This window comes from Lissotriton helveticus, chromosome 10 (assembly GCF_964261635.1).
Source record: "Lissotriton helveticus chromosome 10, aLisHel1.1, whole genome shotgun sequence".
Lineage (NCBI taxonomy): Eukaryota > Metazoa > Chordata > Amphibia > Caudata > Salamandridae > Lissotriton > Lissotriton helveticus.
Genome location: NC_136071.1, coordinates 699,576,392 through 699,598,506, shown reverse-complemented (window position 1 = coordinate 699,598,506; position 22,115 = coordinate 699,576,392).

Here is a 22,115-nt window from a genome sequence, read left to right as displayed (position 1 = left end):
CCTGGAAAGATTGATCACTTAGCTAACATTTGCTGTTAAACATCAGTGGGCCTGTTCGATTTTACTTCTACCACAAATGTCTGAGTCAGCTCAGAGGCTGCACTTTAGATTTCAGCTCAGCTTCTTCCAGATTTGGCGGATACAGGTAACAGCGGTAGGGTGGTGGGGCGCAGTGGGGGGAGAGGTTGACAGATGACGGAATAGGGAAAATAAAATTACAAAATGAATAAATCACTTACCTTGCACTTAGATGACTCAGCGATGTGGCAAGCGTAAGGGAAGTGGTTTTATTCTTTTTTTATTTGTATTTCACTATTCTGTTGTCTGTAGACTTCTCCCTGCCCTTACCTGTACCAGCCGCGCCTGGCTACTGCCAAGCCCATACTGTTCATGTACAAACCCAGCTTGCGCTACACCTGTACACCAGAGACACAGAATCCTGTGAAAGCCCAGTGGAAACTTGTAGGTGCATGTGAGTTTCACTCTGCTTTGAAATGCTCATGGAGATACCCTGAATAGCCAGCAGGAAATATCAGTGATATTAATGCCCCAGTAAGCCCTCTCAGCTAATGTGTCCCTTTAGGCCCCCTCTCAATCATGTACCTGGATTAGCTTAGTCAACGTCACCCTAAAAGGCAAGGGTGCACCAATCACAGGTACTCCTGTGGCAAGACACTAGCAAGTGAGGTCATGATGGGCCTTGACAGCAATATGTGCCACCTGCACTTTGCAACCAATGAGATGTGCAGCAGTTCAGTCTTCACATGAGGATCATGCTACAGGCCATGCCCAGGCTACAAATGTCTTTATGGGGACACAGAGGCTCCTCGTTGCTCTTTGGAGCTGCCAAGGCACTGCTCATGAGTGGTGTGTGAGAGTTAGAAAAGTGCCAGGAGCTCCTGCTATGCCACCTCCTCTTGATGCTCCTGGACCCTGGGTGCCACCCCTGTGATGCTCGGTTTCAGTACTGGCTACAACATGGATTCAACAAAACAGTCATGCCAGCAATGCAGTGAGGCATCCCTGGTCCTGGATAAATGACAATATCGACTCAAACATATTGGAGAAAATATCAATTATAAAATTCTTGCCATCCTAAACTTAATTAACACAAACACTAATATCGATGACCAAAATCTAATTGTTGAAAATATCTTTCTCTTATTATCAAAACCATAAATATTGGAAAAGAAAAATATTATTACCATTAAATAATTATATCAAATGTTAAAAAATATAGAAATGCACTATATTGACTACACTTATATCGCAAAATAATAAAGCCAAATATTACAAAATAGTATATTAACTCTATTGAACTTGAAAAAAATAAACATGATATAAATCATTACATTTTCAAACTATTTTTTAATTATTATTCCATCAAAATAAACTTTAAACACATAATATAATATAATATATATGTAATATAATATGATATAATATAATATAATATAATATAATATAATATAATATAATATAATATAATATAATATAATATATTATAAACCAGTCGAGAGATTCAGGGGGAAAGGAAATGGTGGTCTGAAGCCACGTATGCCCAGACGCTCTCCCTGCCTCCTCCGTTAGTGCCTCAGTGATCCTCTGCCTATGTTTCTAGCTCCCCACAGATAGCTTGCTGCCCGTCTAACTTCACTACCTACCTGCGAGCTGAGGGCTGTGGAGCAGAGGGAACTGTGAGACTGTGGATGCCTTCCCCGAGGTCTGCTTTGATTTCGTTGGCTTTGCTGCCTGCCTGCTGATGCTGCGAAGCTGCTTCGCTTCCTGCCTGCTGGTGCCGTAAGACCGCTGGAGCTGTGAAGCCGTGGAGACATTAGGCGCCTTTCCTGATGTCCGTTCTGCTCTGGTTTGGCTTCGTTCTTGCTGGGCTCCGGTCCGGCCTTTGCCTCAGTGCATTCGAGTCAGTCGCCCTGCCTGCTGAGGCCGTGGAACGCCGGGCGCCGTGCAGCTGTGAAATGCCTCCCCTGAGGTCACCTATGTCTCTAGCTTCCTACAGATAGCTTGCTGCCCGTCTAACTTCACTACCTACCTGCCAGCCGCGAGCCGTGGAGCAGTGGGAACCAAGAGGCTGTGGGACGCCTCCCCCGAGGTCTGCTTTTGATTTTGCTAGCTACACTGCCTGCCTGCTGATACTGTGAAGCTGCTTCACTGCCTGCCTGCCTGCAAATACCATGAAGCTGTTGGATCCGCGAAGCTGTGAAGACGAAAAGATGTGAAACGCCTCTCCCGTGGTCTGTTTTACACATTAGTCGATCCACGGCTCTACCTATAAGCTGCTTTGTGAAGAGATCGCTTTGGTGAGGCTCGAGGCTCTATCCCGGCTCTGTTTTGGCTTTGTTCTTGCTTGGCCCCAGTCCAGTCTCTGCCTCAGTGCATCCATATCAAATGCCCGCTCTCCACCGTAAGACCAGCCGATGTGCTGCATTTCAACAATAAACCGAAGGGTCTTTGAAAGCCACCGTGCTCGGTAGTTTTCTTAGTCTGACCCGCCCCAGCTCTTTCACACGCTCAATTCCCTCCAATCGCTCTTGCAACCTTTTTTGACGCCACTATTTTGTCAGGGAAAGCGCTAGAACAAGAAATGGGCCTGCCGCGCAACGCAAAAAACAGGCGTAACAAAACATGGTCAGCGACTAGCTGCCGCCCCCCCCCAAACTGGCACCCAACACCCAGAAAAGACTTCTTTACTTTTTGGAAGGCGGGCGCTAGTCGCCCGGCCGTATTTATTAAGATATGAAATTAAAAAAGGTTTTAATTGCATGGTCAACAATTCTACAAAAATCAGCAGGACATTAGATACAGATTTTGTCAACAAGTTTGAGAGACTGACCTTAACAAAAACTCTAATACATGTTGTTTCCTAACCGAGTCTAACATCCTCATCTTGATTTTTGTACATTTCTGGCCATATGGCAAGGTCACTACCGGTGTCAGGTCCTACAAGCTGCGCCTCCCCTAGAGACGTGCGCATGCGCAGTGGTACCCCGGGAATTGCCCGGTCTACGCCCTGAACTCCATTTACCCACTAAAGGAGGGCCCTTACTCTGCGCCATCCGGTGACGTCATGAGTATACGCGCGCGGGGTGGCTACCAGCCTAAGGAAAGCGTGAACTACTCCTACCCGCGCTCCTTTGCAGCATTAATTACCTTGCCCCTGGAGTTCTAGGAGTGGCCTGCAGGCCCCTCCCCCTGGGCGGGAACCTCCATAGGATGATGCCCGCCCCCTCAGACCTCAAATATGTGCTCACCGATAATGACCTTACCGCATGCCCCATACCTAATAAATACGACGACCTATGGGAAAAAATTCTAAAAGGACAGCTACACTGGCTAATAAATAACAGCATCACCGTACAGCTACAAAGGGAAAAAAGGCCTAAAGACACTTGGCATCAACGAAAAAGTACCTCACAAACAGTTCGCTAAAAGGGAAAAATTCCTAAAACAAAAACAACGCATCATCAAAATATACCGACAGATCCAGTTCTACTACCATGTAAGACATGTGGACAGTACCTTTGCAAAATTACAATTAAACCAGACATAATGAATGCCACAAGACTTTTGTTCCAAGGGATGGTGGGTGGGAAAACAAAGAAGCCCCGAGCGCGGGGCACACCGTGTTGTGAGGGAGCGTCCAGGAAGAAGGGGTCTCCTGGGCGCTCCCCACCTCTTTATTCCCCAGGGGCCAGGCGGGGGGGCAACGCCCCCCCCCGGCCCGCCCCTCCTGCAGCCCGCCCCCCCTGACCCGGACCTTCTACCTGATATCCGGGTCAGGGGGGCCGCCGGCCAATCGGTGGTGGGTCGCGCCCGCCGGGGCCCGCCCCCACCACCGAGAGACCCAAAGGAGAAGAGGGGGGGAACGGTCGCCGCGCCGCCATGCATGCGGGGGGGCCGAGGGCCCCCCCTTTTCACATGGTCAGCGACTAGCTGCCGCCCCCCCCCAAACTGGCACCCAACACCCAGAAACGTGGACACGAGACTTCTTTACTTTTTGGAAGGCGGGCGCTAGTCGCCCGGCCGTATTTATTAAGATATGAAATTAAAAAAGGTTTTAATTGCATGGTCAACAATTATACAAAAATCAGCAGGACATTAGATACAGATTTTGTCAACAAGTTTGAGAGACTGACCTTAACAAAAACTCTAATACATGTTGTTTCCTAACCGAGTCTAACATCCTCATCTTGATTTTTGTACATTTCTGGCCATATGGCAAGGTCACTACCGGTGTCAGGTCCTACAAGCTGCGCCTCCCCTAGAGACGTGCGCATGCGCAGTGGTACCCCGGGAATTGCCCGGTCTACGCCCTGAACTCCATTTACCCACTAAAGGAGGGCCCTTACTCTGCGCCATCCGGTGACGTCATGAGTATACGCGCGCGGGGTGGCTACCAGCCTAAGGAAAGCGTGAACTACTCCTTCCCGCGCTCCTTTGCAGCATTAATTACCTTGCCCCTGGAGTTCTAGGAGTGGCCCGCAGGCCCCTCCCCCTGGGCGGGAACCTCCATAGGATGATGCCCGCCCCCTCAGACCTCAAATATGTGCTCACCGATAATGACCTTACCGCCACAGGCCAGCATTGTTAACCGACGATCTGGCCTCCCCCCTCTAGCCCCTACCTAAGGAACGCTCCTATTTGCAAATCCCTCCAACCAGGCCCAGATATTGTCAGACCACAAGACATTCCCTGCTTCATTTAAGTGAACTCCATCCCTCAAGTAATACCTGTCGCCCCAGATACACCCATGAGGTATTGACTGCAACAGGGGGGCTCGAAACAACTTATCCAACCGTGTGTTGATCCTCTTTACCGAGTGATTCAACGCCCTGACCGAATCCCCCCCCGCCACTGTAATCGGGGTATGAGTTGCGACCATACTACCGTGCAACCCGGGCAGGTCCTGGCCATCCACCCCGCAGTTGAGATAATCTCCTCGATCAGAATGCGCCTCCCCAGTGTGGCCAAATCATTCTCCCCCAGGTGAAGTATCACCACTGACGGGGGAGATTGCCGGCGCGCTAAAAGCCCCTGGAAGAAGCCCCTAAACTGGTTGAGACATAACCCCCCTCTCCCGAAGAACGTGATGTCCAACCCCAGTTGTGCAGCCCTTTTCCCCCTGTCACCTGAAATAAAGACACATTCTGCTCGTCTCACATAGGAGTGACCCACAATCCAAACACTTTTCTTCATTGTTTCCTGGCTGTAGCTCCGCGCTGATGTATGTTGTCGGTGCCCGACGACAAATTCCTCCCCTGCGTAACAGGTCTGAGAAACTGTAAGAGAGCGGAAACAAACCAAGCGTGAGCGCCATGTAATCACAACATGTCAATTCGTACATAACGTTTGTAGCATTCTGAGGACCATCTCCCAATTGTCTTCACTCTCTCCACTGGGAGGCCCCCCGCCACCGCCTCAGTTGCTGCCCCAATTCTAAAGGAATGAGAGCCAAACTCTTTAGGGTCAAGACCTGCTTTTCTGACCACCATCTCCAATACCCTCCTGAACTGATACCTGGTCAAGGGGTTACCGTCGGCGTGACAGAGCAGTGCCCTGCCTGCTGTGCCTACCAGCAGCCCGTGCAATAATTCCACGTGCCTCACTGGGCAGCAAGGGTTGGCGGGGGCCCGTTGAAGGACTATGGTGTGACCCCTTGACTCCTGGTCGGTCTTTGACTTCTGAATAGCCACCCACATGGTGTCATCCCTTATCCTTACACCAGCCCTTTGCAAGCCGCCCAGTAGGTCTGACTTGGAACCTGCCACAAGTTCGCTAATTCTCAGTGCCCCATAGAATGCCAAGGAGAATGCTGCTTTAAAAAGAAGCACCTCCCACTCCGAGCTACAAACCGTGTCCAGCGCGCCCAGTAAAGCTGTCAGCCGCGCTAACCCTATGGGCTTTCTCTTATCTTTATGATGGCCCTGAATACGGCGCCAACCCCTCAAAGCCTTACGCACCATAAAGGTATTAGTGGGATCACGCAAGCCCCTAGCTTGAGCAAAGAATGATACCGCTGCACTATGCCTGTTTGCAGCTGCCACCGAGCGTCCCTCCCCATGCATCCATTCTAAATAGGCCGCAAAGCCATCCTCCTGCGCCCATAGCACCTCCCATTGCTGCCCCAAAAAAGTACAGTAAGACAAAAACGCCCCTTCATAAGCCGTCTTGGTCCTGGGGGCTAGGCTAGCGACCACGAGGTCCTGTAATCTGGGGCACCAATCTGCCAAAGTACTGCTGGGAAGTGCGCTGGCGAGGGGTCGGCTGTAGGAAGATGCTCCCTGAAAACCTGCATTTTGAAGCGAGAGAGGGAGTCAGCTGCATTGTTCAGAACACCAGGGACATGTTTGGCCTTAAAAACGACATTCCATTTAAGGCACTGTAAAACAATTTCTTTTATCAGACGGAGTATGAAAGGACATCGTGCTCCCTGCTGGTTTATACATTCCACTACTGTCATGTTGTCTGACCAAAACACCACTGATTGATTACATAGATGTTTGGGCCAGACCATCAATGCCACCCATATTGGGAAGAGTTCCAGGAAGCCAATATTGGTGGTCAGACCCCATGTTCTCCATACCTCCGGCCACTGTTGAGCGACCCACATGTTCCCTAGGATGGCGCCAAAGCCCACACTACCGGCGGCATCAGTCCACAGGCCCAACTCTGCTGATGTTGTGGGCGGGTCGGGCCAGACCACCCTTCCGTTAAAATCCTCCAGGAATGCCATCCATATAAGCATATCCTGGCGAATTTCAGACGATAGCCGAGTGCGGTGGTGTTTCTCCCTCAGCCCCTTCATTGCTTGGGCAATGGAGCGAGAGAAGGGGCGAGCCATGGGGATGATCCTCAGTGCGAAGTTCAACTGCCCTACCACCTCCTGTAATTGCTGCAGGGTGACCTTGTCTCTCCGTAGGCATAAACGTAGCGCTGTTCTGAATTTGTCCACCTTGTCCCTAGGCAATCTAAAACATCCCTCCACTGAATCAATCTCAATGCCGAGGAATTCCAAGCAGGTGGTCGGGCCAACAGTCTTCCTGGGCGCAAGCGGGACACCAAAAGCCCGCATGAGCACGCAAAATTCCTGCAATGCTAGTGCACACTCCTGAGATCCCGCCGTACCCAGGAAGAGGAAATCATCCAAGTAATGCATGACCTGCTGGTGGCCCGTCGTTTGCCTCATGGCCCATTCAAGAAAAGAGCTAAACATCTCAAAGTAAGCACAAGATATAGAACAACCCATGGGCATGCATTTATCCATGTAGAACCTATCCCCAAAGGTGAAGCCTAAGAGATGTTGATCCGCTGGGTGTACCGGGAGGAGGCGAAAGGCTGATTCTATGTCTGATTTCGCCATCAGCGCCCCGGGCCCCGTGGCCTGTAATAGGTTAACAGCCTGATCAAAAGAGGCGTATTTAACACTACAGATACCCTCGTCAATTGCATCATTCAGTGACGCCCCCCTAGGTGCTGACAAGTTGTGGATCAATCTGAATTGCCCTTTCTCTTTTTTGAGGACGACTCCTAATGGGGAACACACAAAATTGGGCACCGGCACTTCAGTGAAAGGGCCAGCTATCCTGCCTAAAGATAGCTCCTTGTCAATTTTGGCGGCCACCACAGCCGGATTGTGCTTTACCGACAATTGGTTTTTACAATGTGCGCTGCCTGTGTATCCTGCTGCAGGGATCCTAAAGCCTTTAGAGAAACCTTCTTGGAGTAGGGTGGCCGATGTGTGGTCCGGGTATCTGTTCAGCCATGGAATCATTGCCCACACATCTACTGGCGTGGGTGGGCCTACCTGGTTTGTCTTACAGTGGCTTTCCCCTTCCCCTCTGTCCTGTGTTCCCTTGCTTGGACCTACAGGCACTTACACGCGCCCCTTGTGCAGGTGCGCCTATTAAAATCCCAGCACACCCCCTTTTTCTCTGCCCCACCGGCCCTAAACTTCCCAGGTACCTCACTTGTCTGGGGGGCCGAAAGGGCTGTTGGGGTCTAGCGGAGAACACCTTGACCGAACCGGAGAACTGAGGGGGGGGAGCATTATCCGAGAACTGTTTATGCCATGACATGGAGTCCACCGTGTCCCATGTTAACGATCTATTAAATTCCAATGCTTTCCTGAAATTCAAATCATACCCTTTCCACGCATCCCCAGAATACTGTTCACTCCACCCCACAATCCTGCTCTGGTAGCATGCCAATGGCGCCTGCAAATCTGGAGGTCGTTCAGCCTTAATAGCCGTGAATACAGCCCAAGCCTTAATCCAGTTGAGCAGTGTTTCCTCAACCCTAAATCTAGCACACTGCACCCTCCATTCACTTGGGTGCATCCACTCCTTCAGTGTTTTCGCATGCTCCATTTCCCTATTATCTAATAACAAAGAATAAATATATACATATTTATCTGCCCAAATCATCTCCTTCACAGCTAACGACACATGTTGAGCCAAATTCTCACTCCTGGAAGGTAGAACACCGTCCCCCAGGAGCGGCAATGCCACTTCCTCACAATGTGCGGGCACCGGGGCCGGCTGCCCATTAGCTCCATCCGGCTGGGGAAGACTGGGACCTGCAAGGGGAGAAGATACTGGCAATGCAACACTGTCGGCTACCGCTGCCGATTTGATCTTTTCTACAAACCTCGCCGCCTCTGCTGCATGATCTGCAGAATTTGGGAAGGCTCCCCCTTTTTGGAGCCACGGCATCAAGGCCGTTATCTGAGACAACAATTCAGGGGGCATTGAATCTACATTTCCGCCTGGGACAACAGGCACCACTGGGGTTATGCCCAATGGTACTGGCGCCGTAGGCAAGGCGGGTGCCGGTTGCGGCAAGCCTGTAGGCGGTATTGTGGCCACCGGTGGGGGAGCAGGCCCTGCGTCTCCTGGCGGTATGACAGGCACCGGCACCACGGGGGCTGGGGGTATAGTCATAGGTATATTCGGGGGTGGGATGACCGCCAGCGGCACGGCAGGTACCGGCTCTACTGGGCCTGGGGCGGGTGCAGCATACCTGGGTCTCTTGGCCTTAGACCTCCTAGGTGGGGTAACAAAATCCCCCCTTGGCATTGGTGCCGCCCTCTGGCGAATAGGCCTACCCGATGGGCCAGGGGCATCCCCATGCCTCTCATTAAACCGTGCTTCCAGATCATCTACCTTCCCTAACCGCTGTTTAATTTCACCCATCTCACGCATCATGGCCCGCATCATAGCCTCCATCTGGGACCCACCTTTACCACCCCGTGGCCCTGGCATGGTAAAAAACTCAAACAACCAACCGCCTACTCTCCTAATATCACGACAGGCCCACTTTGTGTACCTTTCAGATGGAGGGTCACCAGGGGGCTTTCAGCACCATGCAACGGCGACCGCAACACTAGCGGCTTGTCCGCTTATGTAAGGGGTGAGTAAACCTAATGTAGACCCACCCGGCGGCCACCAGGAGCGATGAATGCCAGCCCCCCGTACCCCTCTTACCGACCAATCCTGGGAACTCGCCGGCGATATCGGTCTGTGATCACGCCACCACCAGGTTCAGCCACAACTCCGTACGTCCTCTCTGGGAGTAAATTGCGCCTAAGTTATCGATAAATGCCTGAAATAGAGAAATGTATTAATACCGTGTGGTATAGGCGGGAGCAGATTGGGGAAAAAACCCGGTTTAAATACAATGGAGGCTTGAACCCCCCCCTGGGCACCCTTAAATTCAGTAAGGCCACAAAACTGAATTAACTCACGCTCAAGGCAAGAATAATCGCGGAAAAAACAGTGAATTCGCTCTTTAACCTAAATTGCACACTTTGTTTAGAGTATTCACCACCTAGCACAATAACACTCTCTTAATGCAAGAACGTGAAACAAAAACTTATGCAGTATTAATTAACTTCTCCCCTAAAATTGCACACTTTTCATCAAGGGTCTCCCATCCAGGTGCTGCCCTGGTCGACCCTGCTTCACTTCTTGCCCTAGTAGGACGTGCTAATCTGCCCTGGGACAACCGGCGAGCAGAAACAGAAAGCGCACATTAGATATTTGAACAAGGAGTGCTATCTGAGTTTTCCCGCTCAGTTGAATTGTCCTGAACGGCGGGAAAAGCGGCAAAATTCTTACGTACTGGCTAACCCAGCTGGAGCCGCTCGAGTCCACCGTGCGTCACCGCCCGGTCTCAAATCCCCAATGCGGCGCCCACCCCGCCAGACTACCTCGTCACACGCCGGTCCCTCAGATACGCTGGTCTCACCAAAAACGGCAATACAGTGGCAATACCGACTTGCACACCAGCCCCCAGCAGTACCTCGTCACACGCCGACTTGCACACCGGCCCCCAGCAGTACCTCGTCACACGCCGGTCCCTCACACACGCTGGTCCCAAGCCGGGCTCACCACAACAGCGAGACAACGGCAATACCGACTTGTTCGCAGGTCCCCCAAAGCGGCGCAGCTCCTTCGCCACTCAGGTGTCTACAAGCACCTTCCCGACCTCCGCTCGCGCTGGGAATCGTCCGCCTGAAACCTGAAAAACAAAGCGGGAAAAATTTAAACAAAACAAAGAAGCCCCGAGCGTGGGGCACACCGTGTTGTGAGGGAGCGTCCAGGAAGAAGGGGTCTCCTGGGCGCTCCCCGCCTCTTTATTCCCCAGGGGCCAGGCGGGGGGGGCAACGCCCCCCCCGGCCCGCCCTCCTGCAGCCCGCCCCCCCTGACCCGGACCTTCTACCTGATATCCGGGTCAGGGGGGCCGCCGGCCAATCGGTGGTGTGTCGCGCCCGCCGGGGCCCGCCCCCACCACCGAGAGACCCAAAGGAGAAGAGGGGGGGAACGGTCGCCGCGCCGCCATGCGTGCGGGGGGGCCGAGGGCCCCCCTTTTCATTTCCACACTGGCGGATGCAAGTGAAACACTCTGCGCTGGGGATAAAGACAAGGGAAAGGAGAAGGCTACCTGGAATAATGGTGTAAGCAGCACCGCTCCCTCTACATCAGGTGAACCACATTCTACTGCACATATTTTAAAGACAGTCGTCGATAGCACCAGTGGGCTTAAAAGGGAGGCTCGGCCTGGGTCTGGGTCACAACTTGGGAAATCTATCTTGAACTTGCTGAAATCTAGGCGTGCAACTGAAATCCTTCATACATGTGGCTCTGAAAACTCCATCCCAAGTTTTGTAATGGTAGAGGTGCTAAATACTGCAGTGCGGGGAGGCAGGGACTGTGTTAAACCTACATCTGATAGTAGCAGTAATGTACTCAGTAGCACATCTCTTACAAATGCTCTATCCTCTGCTGTCACTGTCACCTTAAGTTCTCTCTCAACTGTTCAGACAGATGGAGCAGACGGAGTGAGAGCGGCTGGTTCAGATAACGGTACTAAACAGGATGATCTGAATGAGAATGATTCTGCTGCAAACACAGTAGTAGCTACAGGCAAAGCTGCTGGACATTGGGGTTTTGTCAGTCCGGATGCAGAGGGTCTTATTCAACATACAGAGGGCCCTAGTGAACTAACCGGCAATATCCTAGCCACATCCTAAAATTCAATGGCTCAGACCCCAACAGAGCTAGATATAGAGCAACATAACTCGGTCTATGGTTCCATGAACAGTGAGAAGAATGGATGCAATATTTCCAATGGAGCGAAGGCTCTGAAATGTTTTTTTTAATACTCCTAAAAAACTCAAAGGAGGCAAAGGGCGAGGACGGGGAGTGAAGCAGCAATTAACTGAGGTAATAGGGCGACTAAAGGAAGCAACTGCTAACGCTGCCAAGGCTGGGACTAGGATTAGCCTGCTACATAAGTGGGTATCATCTAAAGGGGAGGTGAAAACTATCTTTTCAAAGCTCTCAAACGTTAACTACTCTGCGGCCTCCCCAACTGAAATATCTGAAGGAGATCAGGTAGACCCCCAGGGGCAATGGGGGTAGTCGGAGGCAAGCATCAGGGGCTCCCTTGGAGAAGCCCGATTCTCCACCCATTAGTACCTCATGAACATCTTCAGTCTTTCCCCTGTCCCCAGCCTCGTGGTGTTACCTCAGAGCCTGTCAGAAGCTGGTATTAAGAACCAGAACATTAAGGGAGAAGATGCTCCCTTTTCTAGCATTTTGTTGGCACTGAACAATCAGAGAGCAGAAGCCCAAGAATATTACCAGCAGGCTAAAATCTATAGCACTGAAATTAAGCAAGCACTGGCGGAGGTCAAATCCAAAGTCGGCCAACTTTCCAGTGAAGTCGCCAACTTACAACAGCGAGTGGTGGCTGTGAAAGAAGCCAATATTTTTACAGTTAATCTTGTTAAAACACAGGACTTCCAACTGTCGGGAATGCAGTCCAGGATTGAAGATCCGGAAAATCGCCAGAGATGTCAGAACCTGTGAAGTTTCGGAGTTTCAGAGTGCAGGGAAGGCAATGATCTGCATGCTTTCATTGTTAATCTCTTCCAAAAAGCCTTTTCTGACCTCACAGACTGGGATATGGGCACTCAAGTCCGAAGAGCACATAGACTACCGCTGTCAATCCCAGCCTCTCAGGGTAATCAATCCAAAACTAACTTTGCCCAACAGATTCTGGTGTTCCTGGGTAATTTTCTACTACGCCAAGAAATATACTTTAAGGCGTGTCCTGCAGTTCCAGTCAATTCTTGCGCGCTCTGTTTTCTGCAAGGCGACCATGGACAGGCGGTGGAAGCTTCTCCAACTTATGGATCCCTTCAAAACTGTCTGTTCGCAGGTGTTCTTACAAGAGCCGTCACATCTGAAAGTAACAAAGGATCGCAGACAACAGTTCTTTTTTAATGAACAGGACGCTAAACAAGCTCTGTCTAAATGGCAAATCAGTCAGCAAGTAACAAACTAGAGTCTTTATGCTATGGTAGTAGCTATAAGAGTTTTGACACTATAATGGACATTTCTAAGGGACTTCCTCTCTTTATTTTATTTATTTTTCAATAAGCACACTTGTTTTTCAAAGGGACGAGGCTAAGCGGAGTGATTGGTGTATGGTGTCTGAGAAAGTGGGGGTCACTGGGGACGAAGGGGGGTTTGAGAGGGCATCTCCGCAATGCTGTCATTATGGGACAGTAGGGAAAGGGGTGATTATTTTTTCTAGTAACGGGAGGGGGATGGGCGAAGGGCCTGGTAGGGATGGTTGCCTTGGGAAGGGGGGGAGCCACAGCATAGACAGTTTAAACATTTTCATCTGCGCAGAGCAGCAGTCAGAGGAGTATATTATCTTGGGTACTGAAGACCTGATTCGGTTTTTAAATATTTTTCAATGCCAGAACTCAAGTGTATGTTTTGCAATGTAGCAGGATTGAATCAGGCTGGAAAACAACGGCTAGTAACGGAAGAGCTAGACACTTTTAAGCCTCATTTACTAGGGTTGGCAGAGACCTATATTGCTTGTAAAGACAGAGCACCTTTTAAGCACTTGGGATACGATCTTATGGTGTGTACGTCACAAACTGTTTCTATTCATGCGGTGGCTTTGTTAAAATCCAGACTGTGTCAGGCTACTGTTATCCGCTCACCTGCAAATACTAAGGGGAGGTGGGCAATCTCGCAAATTTTGATTTATGGGCGAAAGGTTACATTATGTATGGTTTATGGCCCTAACACGGACTTCCCAGATGTTATCTATCATCTGAGCTCCGAGTTGTTGGAGTGGTCTGGTGAAAAGATAGTGATGGGCGATTTCAATTGCATTCTGGATAGGAAGATTAACACTACGAACACTTCCGCCCATGCTAGAATGTGTAAAATTAGAACTGCTATACTCGAGCTTCTTTATTTGGATCAGTTGGAAGATTCCTGGAGGGGGTTATTCCCCAATGTCCCAGGTTACACTTTTTTTTTCTTCTCCTTATAAACACTATTCTAGAATTGATATGATTTTTGCAAAATATTCTATCCTGGAAAACACACTGGTGGCAGTATGTCCTAAAATCACATCCGATCATAACCCGGTTATGTTAATAGCGCAATTACAGTCAAACATAAAAGTATCAATTAGGGATTTTACTTTTCCCAGACATCTCCTTAGCAAATCGGAACATGTGGAGGTGATGCGGAAGGCCCTTGGGGATTATATCGACTCCAATTTGGGCTCGGCATCAATTGCAACTGTTTGGGACTGTTTAAAGGCTTATGTCAGAGGAGTCACCTTACAATATATTATAAAGCAAAGTAGGCTGGGCATTCGTCAGTGGGACCAGGAGCAAAAACTATGCCTGGATTTGGAACGTCAGCACGCTATGGCTATTGCCACAAAGAGCACAGCTGAACATTCAATATACCAACAGGTTGTAGAATTACGGGATAAGCTTAAAAGACGGCTAAAGAATAAAGTCGCTAATCATTATCATAAGCTCCAAGCTCAACAATACAAGTACGACAAAAGAGTTGGCCGGTTACTGGCTAATCAAATAGCGGATCAAATGGCTAAAACCCACGTAAAAACGATTAAAGGTGTGGACGGCTTGATATATACTAGGTCCGCTGATATAGTCAAACAATTTGAGCTGTTTTATACTAATCTATGCAGTAGCCCAGGTCCGGACAAGTAGATCGTTTTGGATTATTTGCAGGAATGTCAGATGTCAATCTTGAGTCCGATGTTATCCGAGTCATTGGATGAAGACATTGATGCAAGCGAAGTGGAGGAAGCTATAGAGGCCTTGCCAGCTGGCAAAGTAGTCGGTGAGGATGAGATCCAATTGGAATTTTTTTAAATCTTCAAGGGTTTACTGGTTGCTATCTTCCTTAAGGTATGTGACCCTATTTTACAGGCAAAAGAGGTTCCTCTTTCTTGGAACGCGACAAACTTCGTTGTTTTTCCCAAAAGGGGAAGCCCATTGACGATATGAGTTCATATCGACCAATAGCGTTAATTAACACCGACGTTAAGCTTTTTTCCAAAATTCGTGTGGTACGTCTGGCTTCAGTGATCCATACAGTAGTCTCAGAGCAGCAAAACGGCTTTGTCCCCGGAAAAGACACCGCTGCCCACATTAACACGGCAATTGCTGCATTTGATGCTTCTGGTCAGGTAGGCCAATAGATGGGGATGCTGATGTTAAACGCCGAGAAGGCCTTTGACCGGGTGACATGGAAAGCACTATGGATATCTCCTTTAATGTTTGCTATTTATATTGAGCCCTTTATTCAGCATCTAATGATCAATGGAAATATTGATCCAGTTATTTTAAACAGGACAAATTTAAAAATTAACCGCATACGCAGATGACATTGCAATTTTCTCGGCTAACCCTGTCAAAGCCATGGTCGCGATCACGTATGAAGTACAGCGATTCGGTTCCTTTTCTGGCTATAAGTTAAATGTGAATAAAACACAGACAATATTAAAATTTCAATTAGATGCTCTCCCAGTAATTCTTGGGGTTATGAGTATGGCTACTTATCTGGGGGTATGTCTTAGCAGGTTAGTCAATGAAATCTGCCCACTAAACTACGATCTACTGCGAAGAACGTGGCGGTGAAGCTGCAATGCTGGCACCGGCTACCTCTCAGTATTTACAGGAGATGCAATGTGGTTAAAATTCATATTTTACCAAGGTTTCAATATTTTTTTTGTACAATTCCATTAAAAGTACCATCTTCTTTTTTCAAATGTCTAGATAGCTGGACAGCTTTATCTGGGGATACCGACGGGCTAGAAGAGCTATTCGATATCTAAAATTATCATATATGCAGGGCGGATTCAACCTCACTGATTTTAAGTTATACTTCTGGGCAGAATTTATCGGGCAGATACAGAGTCTACTTAGAGGAACTGATACAAATCCCAGTTGGTTTTTATATCAGCTGGCTTGTGGATCGAATACTGGCTTTCTACTATATGGAACATCTGACCCCAATTATTTTAAGCCGGTTCGCATCAAGGTAATCAGAGATATCACCATCATTTGGCGTGAAATCTGCAAGACTTGTGCAATATCCGATTTACACTATTACACAGTAGTATGGGGGAATCCTTTGTTTCCTAATATATTTCATGACCAGATTGGGAAAGAATGGCAAATCAAAGGCATAACACGGGCGGGTCAGCTATATGATGATCAGGGTTTTCAAACGTTCTCATCTTCAAAAAAAGAATTTGATCTTTCAGAAACCTACTTTTTTAAATACCTACAAGTTAGGGACTATTTTATTCATGGTAGGGGATTATTAGAGTTGTCTAATCCATCCAAGATCCTGACCACAATTGTTGGTATTAGAAAGAGAGGAGCCATAGGTAGAATATATCAAAAATTCATTGGTGCGGTGAGTGATGATGGTTTACAAATTGCAGCAAAGCTAAGTCGAATTTTCTGCTCTGATATTTCAAAGGAGGAAATACAAGAACCTCTTCAAACTACTGATTTAGCTGTAACATCTGTCAATATAAAACTACAACAGCATAGAATTATTTTTATGCTCTATTATACCCCTAAGTGAATTTCTAAATGAGCGAACAATTTAACTACTGCTAAAAACAAACTGCCTGAAATGTCAGGAATATGCTGCCAACTTACACCACATATTCTTCACATGCCCTAGACTGAAGGGCTTCTGGTCTAATATCACTCTGACTTTAGCAACCTGGGTTGGCTACGATAGTCCGGTTTCGGGGAAAGAGCTGCTTCTGGGGCTATTTTCAGAGTCTGGGTGTCTTACGAAACCTTTAGCCTCTATCATTACTTCTTGTGCTCATCTGTGTATTGCTCGCTCTAGGATTCACACCATCCCTCCTAGCATTAGTGAATTCTGGTCTCTGTTGAGGGAGATCTTCAAAATGGAAACTGCATTAGCTAAAGCTAGAGGCCCCCGATCCCTGCTAAAACTCCGCTGGGTTTGGTCTAGTCTTCAATGGGATTAAGGATTGAATGTGTCCTTTTTTTAAAAAACTTTTTTTTCTCAATTGACCGGTTTGCTTTGATCTGCATGTGTTATCATGTGTAAGTAGCTATAGATATATGTCGTTATTCCTGTCCTGAACGATCCCCCTATTTCTTTTTTTTTGCTCCCCTGTGCTCTGCAAATGCTTACTGATTTAGTATTATTGGAAAATGCTGATGTGATTATTTTTTTCTTCTTTTTGTGGCAATTAAAAAAAATAATATATATCTATATGGCCGTCCTGTATGGGATCCGCTCCTATTCCAAAATAGGAAATAAAGAGCCTTGGCTTCTGGCTCGACCACAAGCTCACCTTTAGAGTCCAAGCCAGAAAAACTGCTGCCATCTGCTTCGGCCTGCTCCAGTCAATGCGCAAAATACTGCCCCTTCTACCGGAGAGTTAAAAAAAGATCCTAATCCAGGCGCTTATTCTACCGAGGCTGGATTATGGAAATTCCCTTTATTTAGGAGCACCCACCTGGGTCATCCACAAACTTCAGGTGGTTCAGAACTCGGCAGCAAGACTCCTTACAGACACAAACAACCACTGCTCAGCTAAGCCGGCCCTAAAAACACTCCACTGGCTCCTGATGCAAGAGGGAATACACTCTAAAGCTCTCTGCATCGCACATAAAAATTTTCAGGGCAAACCTCCTCCTATTTTTAATAATATCATCAAACCCTACAACGCTACCAGGAATCTCCGGTCTAATGAATTACATCTAGATGCTGTCCCCAGAATCAGGAAGGCCCGCACAGGAGGACGCCTTCAGGCTTTGGAACTCCCTGCCTCTTCCCATCCATCAGGCAACAAAGCATTTCTCGTTCCGTAGACAACTGAATAAATTCCATCTGCTTCTTACCATGTTTCGCAGAGCTGGGATGCCTCCGGGTAGCCATGAGCTATATAAGAACATATTCATTCATTCATATAATACACGTTAACAAAATAAACTTAAACATAAATAATATGTCCAAAATACCACAAAATAAAGAAATATATAATAAACATTAAAACTGAAACACTAATTAGTATCCATCATGAAAGGTAATTACTGACTAAAAAATTCTAACTAAACGAACACTAACCAATAAAACAACTATAAAGCAAATTAACCAATAAAACATGTACACAATTCAAAATACAAAGAAAGGAGCTGTTACAACACCAAAAATACTAAAGAAGCAAGACAACAGCTGCTAGATTGTCAACAGAAAATCAAAAAAGAAACCCGGAAGAAAAGAAAAAGTAAAACACAATCTACAACCTACAGAACAAACAACAACATTTGCCAATCAAACTCCTCGAGAAAAAGTAAAAAAAGTAAGCAAAATCAAAACTCTCCTAAACATCCCTTAAACCTTAAACACAAGAAATAAAACTAAAAATCATAAACTCCTGCTACCTGCCCACAAATAAATTTTAAAAATCTAACGAATCCATCTTTTTCCCCTAACAGAAAATACACCTGATCCACATTGAAACAACTTCAATGGAAAACTGAAAAAAGAACTCTCAAACGCTAAATGATTATTATAATATTTTATATACATTAGCAAAGCAATAGTAAAATTATTATATATCATTTTACTGAATTATTAAATTATGTTAAGACAGAATGACAGATGTGGGCAACTCTTACAGCCAAAAAAGCACTGAGAATGTTAATTTGAAATGTACAAAATACTACTTTAATGCTTTTTATGGGAAGGCTACTATGAAAAATTATGTTGTTGTTCACATGAGAGAAAAAAACCACCCCTACCCCCCAAATGTCACCAGACAAAAGTTAGACACGTACTTCAATATTTAAAAGTGACAAGCTCTAGCTCCCAAAACATCACTAGCACAATTGTAAAATATATACTCCTTATAGTACCTGAACACATCATAGGACAGATAACATCTATACCCACTTTAAAGCACTTAAAATCACAAACATAGGAAGACACCAATGATACTCCTGCTGACCCTAGAAGATAGACTCAATGATCAGTCCTATCATTTGGCCAAACCCATGTGCAAATGAGGCTGGTCCCCTGATCAGTGGGACACTCAGCTCCGCAACTTATTGTTGTATCAGGATTTGGTCCACCAAATACACAAACCGTCCATGATGACTGATCTTTTGATGGTAAAGTAAAAAGAAATAGTGCAACGAACAAGAAAGTGATTTAAAATAGGATGGAATGTCCTCCTTCTAAATACTTTATTCTGCGGACAAGACCCGCCTCCTAATTAAAAAAAATATATAGAACAGTGCAAGAAAAGACAGTAACAAATATCTGTCTATATAAGGGCCAACATGTTTCTGCCTAACGGGTATTTAATCCCTTGGCATTCGTCAGGGCCTCTGCTCGAATAATAGTTGCACTCCTAATAGTGGAATATAAAAATCACCACCATTACCAGAACAAATTATAATAAAACTGGTTAGAAACGGTGCAACCTGTAACAACCATGGACATTAACCCTCCGATTCACAATGGTTACTGTGAATTCCTTTATGGTAGGGCAATAGACCTCACCTCACCTGGACACTGCTCAGGTACTACGAGGCCCCACACTTTCCGTCGGAACCTCAAGCTCCCATCTGAGACTTGGGGGTGGTGATTTTTATATTCCACTATTAGGAGTGCAACTATTATACGAGCAGAGGCCCTGACGAATGCCAAGGGATTAAATACCCGTTAGGCAGAAACATGTTGGCCCTTATATAGACAGATATGTGTTACTGTCTTTTCTTGCACTGTTCTATATATTTTTTTTTATTAGGAGGCGAGTCTTGTCCGCAGAATAAAGTATTTAGAAGGAGGACATTCCATCCTATTTTAAATCACTTTCTTGTTCGTTGCACTATTTCTTTTTACTTTACAATCAAAAGATCAGTCATCATGGACGGTTTGTGTATTTGGTGGAACAAATCCTGATACAACAATAAGTTGCGGAGCTGAGTGTCCCACTGATCAGGGGACCAGCCTCATTTGCACATGGGTTTGGCCAAATGATAGGACTGATCATTGAGTCTAATTTGATGGAAACCCTTTACAATCTGTTGTGGATTAATCATCCATTTACGAATAATCGATGATGCACCGGTCTCCTCTATGCATGTAGTGTTAGCCTTTTTCCTCCTTTATCCTTATTAATACGTTATGTGTGTGCGATAAAGATATTTTGAGATCTTGCTGACTCAGTATCGACAGTGTAGCCTCTCAATTTGGCTGCTAGACCCCCTGTGTTTCGTGTGTTATACATTCAGTTGTTGCTGGGGATAAAATCAGGTGTGGGTCTTTAAAAAATATATCCCTTGGACCCTATTTTAAATAGTTTTGTTTAATCTGACCCTAGAAGATACCAAGACATTCAAATTCCTGAACAGTTAACCACCAGACATATTGATTCACCCATGCTCCTACAATACAACCTAAATAATGACAAACACTTTATTATATTTGCTGAAGCAGATACATTCTTAAGCCTAAGCAAATGGCAAACATGAATGATGGATGGAAACTTTCAAAATCACTCAGATATACCCAATATATGGTAAATATCAAAACATGTCTTCCTCCTTAATAAAAAAAGTAGCATTTACTACGAACTACTAAACAACAATAAAATTAAAACAAATTACTACTTCCCACATAAAAACATAATACATTTTGAAAAAGCCATGCCACAAATAATATTTAAACTATGCCCACGCACAGTCCTTCAAAACTATTGCTACCATTTTAATCAAATTATTTGTAGATATCCCCAACAATCTGAACTAAGTGTTGAATAGGCAACAACCAGCCATTTTGCCTTTAAAATATAATAGATCATTGCACTTGGTCATTTCCCTGTAACAGAGGTAGCTAACCACTACAACTTACTTATGGAAATACCAACAAAATGGACACAAACTACAAACCTAATGGACTTCTGTGAAGATGCTTGGGGTGACAAACTGCACCACTCTGGATACAGATGTCAATTCAAATTCCAAATACCATGCTGGAATGTCCATGACAAAACCATAGCTCAAGCAGCCAAAACGAACAACGCAGTAGAAGGATGGAACAATGCCTTCAAAGCCAATTCAATTTTTTTTTCATAATAATCTTTATTTGGATAAAAGAAAATATCCTTAAAAGCATTTCACAATAAAAGAAAATATCCTTAAAAGCATTTCACAATAGATCAGCAGGTCAGCATTGTAATATGAAATTCCGGAACATATTTTTCAACAGTTAATCAATAAAATTCATCCAAAGCCTGTTGCTCTATTTCTGTAGTACTTTAAAAAAATAAAAAAAAAGCAATTTTATAGTAGCCTTCAAAGCCACAATAGGGAGAGCACAGCCTATGCTCTACAAATTCATAGTAGCCCATAAAAATGAACAAAGCTACAAACTACTAAGAATTGAGCAATCAGTAACCCAAATTAAACCTAAGATAAGTAAACAAACCTGTATAACGTTCGACTTGATACAAAAATATTATAAACAACAAAGGAGTACACTCCTTAAAATCAGTAGCAAACTCCCTACTATGGGCCTAAAATCCGTTCCGTTAACGGAATTTGCGGATTTTCTGCCATTTTGCGGTCCACGTATCTCGCGAAATTGCAGAAAAATCTGTGAAATCGCGTTCGGGACGGATTTTCAAAAACTGAAGTACATGAAGCACTTACAGGGTTACAGCAGGTGCCCAAGTTGAAGGTAATTTCTTTGTAACCATTTACAAAATGGTTACAAAGAAATTAACTTCAACTTGGGCACCTGCTGTAACCCTGAAAGTGCTTCCTGAGCGGTGCCACCAGAGTTGTTGCCTACTTGAAACTATTCTCTGACCCTGCTCTGACCCTCGAAGCAGGGTCAGAGAATAGTTAAAGTATGGCACAATGCTTCAGGCTGTCACAAAAATTAAACCACAACAGGAACCACTAACAGATAAGGAAGCAGGTGCCGGACTTGAAGCTCAAATTCAGTAACACATTTACCAGCCCCCGGTTGAGGCTGGGCAGGTGTTCTTTCTCCCCATAGTCTACAGTGGTGAACCAGAGGGTGCTGTGATGAACCAGAAGGTGCAGTTGTGAACCAGAGGGTGCTGTGATGAACCAGAGAGTGGCAGTGGTGAACCAGAGGGTAGCAGTGGTGAACCAGAGGGTGCTGTGATGAACCAGAGGGTGGCAGTGATGAACCAGAGGGTGACAGTGA